We start from the raw sequence: 1,267 nt of genomic DNA on the forward strand, positions 1-1,267 counted from the left end.
CTGCAGATACGAGGGTTTGTGGCAAGGTTTTATAGGGAACTCGCGTGACGTGTCTGGTCGTTCTCTGTAATACCTTAATAATGGACTGTAAGAGGAGCAGTGCCCTTCAGACACGTCAATGGATGATTAGTGAAACGTGCACGTCACCGATGATTCTACTATATGCAGATCCTTTCTTTGAAAAAAAAACAGAGACCAAAGAAACCAATTCGGCTTAGAAACGGGTACTTATTTTCTTGTGTGAGGTCGTGCAACAAGGCAGAGTTCACCAGTTAAAGGTATCAATTAGGTAATATTCAAAAAGTGTCAATAATGCTTCAGAAACCAGGTCTGAGTCATTATCCGATAAATATTACTTGAGAAAAATATAGCAGGCCTCTGTAATCATATTGGTCTCACAGCGTGGTTTGCTGTTACAAACCCGAGCAGAGACGTGGTTGGCAGAGTATATGGCCCAAATTTATTTAAGAAAAAGTGGCGCATCAGAGCTGATGCACTACTTTTTCTGCGCTCCCCCTCCCCTACCGGCACCTAACAAAACCATGGATGCGCTGTATTTATAAGATGGCGCACCATGGCAGTGATTAGCACTATAACATCAACATTTTTGACGCAATGCTATTGTGTCGCTTTGCTACACTAGCATCCAAAATTTAGACACTAGCGTAGCAAAGTGTAAGGAGGCCCATAGGTTTCTATGGGAGCATCATTTTAATGCCTGCTGTGAGCAGGCGTTAAAAATGACACCAAAAATGGCACAGTGAAATTGGTGTGCAAGCTCCCCGATGTCAAGGACAGGGTGTGTGAGGCATGTCACTATCAAATGAACCTTTAAGTTTTCATCAGATACTTTCAGATTGGTTTTCTTTTAGTTTGACAGTCCTTGCTCAAAGGTAGATGGGGCGAAGAATCCAGCCAGGGTCAGGGGTGATTACTCAAGGATAGTTTTAAGTATTTTCCTTAGATATGAGCTCATGTGATTGAATCAGACATGATTAGAGCTGGAGTTTAGATCAAGAGCGATGAACAGTAGACAGAATCTCAAAGCCCAACATGAAACTGCTTGATTCTCACCAGGAACTTCACCCCCAGGATTTGTAACACCCATCCCTCCTTGATGCAGGTAAACAGTTCAGTGTGTATGAAGGGTTGATAACCATTGCTGTGCTAAGCCAAGAGGTAGTGAAATCCAGGTCAAGAAAATGATCAGCTGGTTCACCCAGATTTACCCTCGCACCGGGATCTACTGGTGAGTTGCAGTGCTAGT

The sequence above is a fragment of the Pleurodeles waltl genome, chromosome 8 (genome assembly GCF_031143425.1).
Source record: "Pleurodeles waltl isolate 20211129_DDA chromosome 8, aPleWal1.hap1.20221129, whole genome shotgun sequence".
Lineage (NCBI taxonomy): Eukaryota > Metazoa > Chordata > Amphibia > Caudata > Salamandridae > Pleurodeles > Pleurodeles waltl.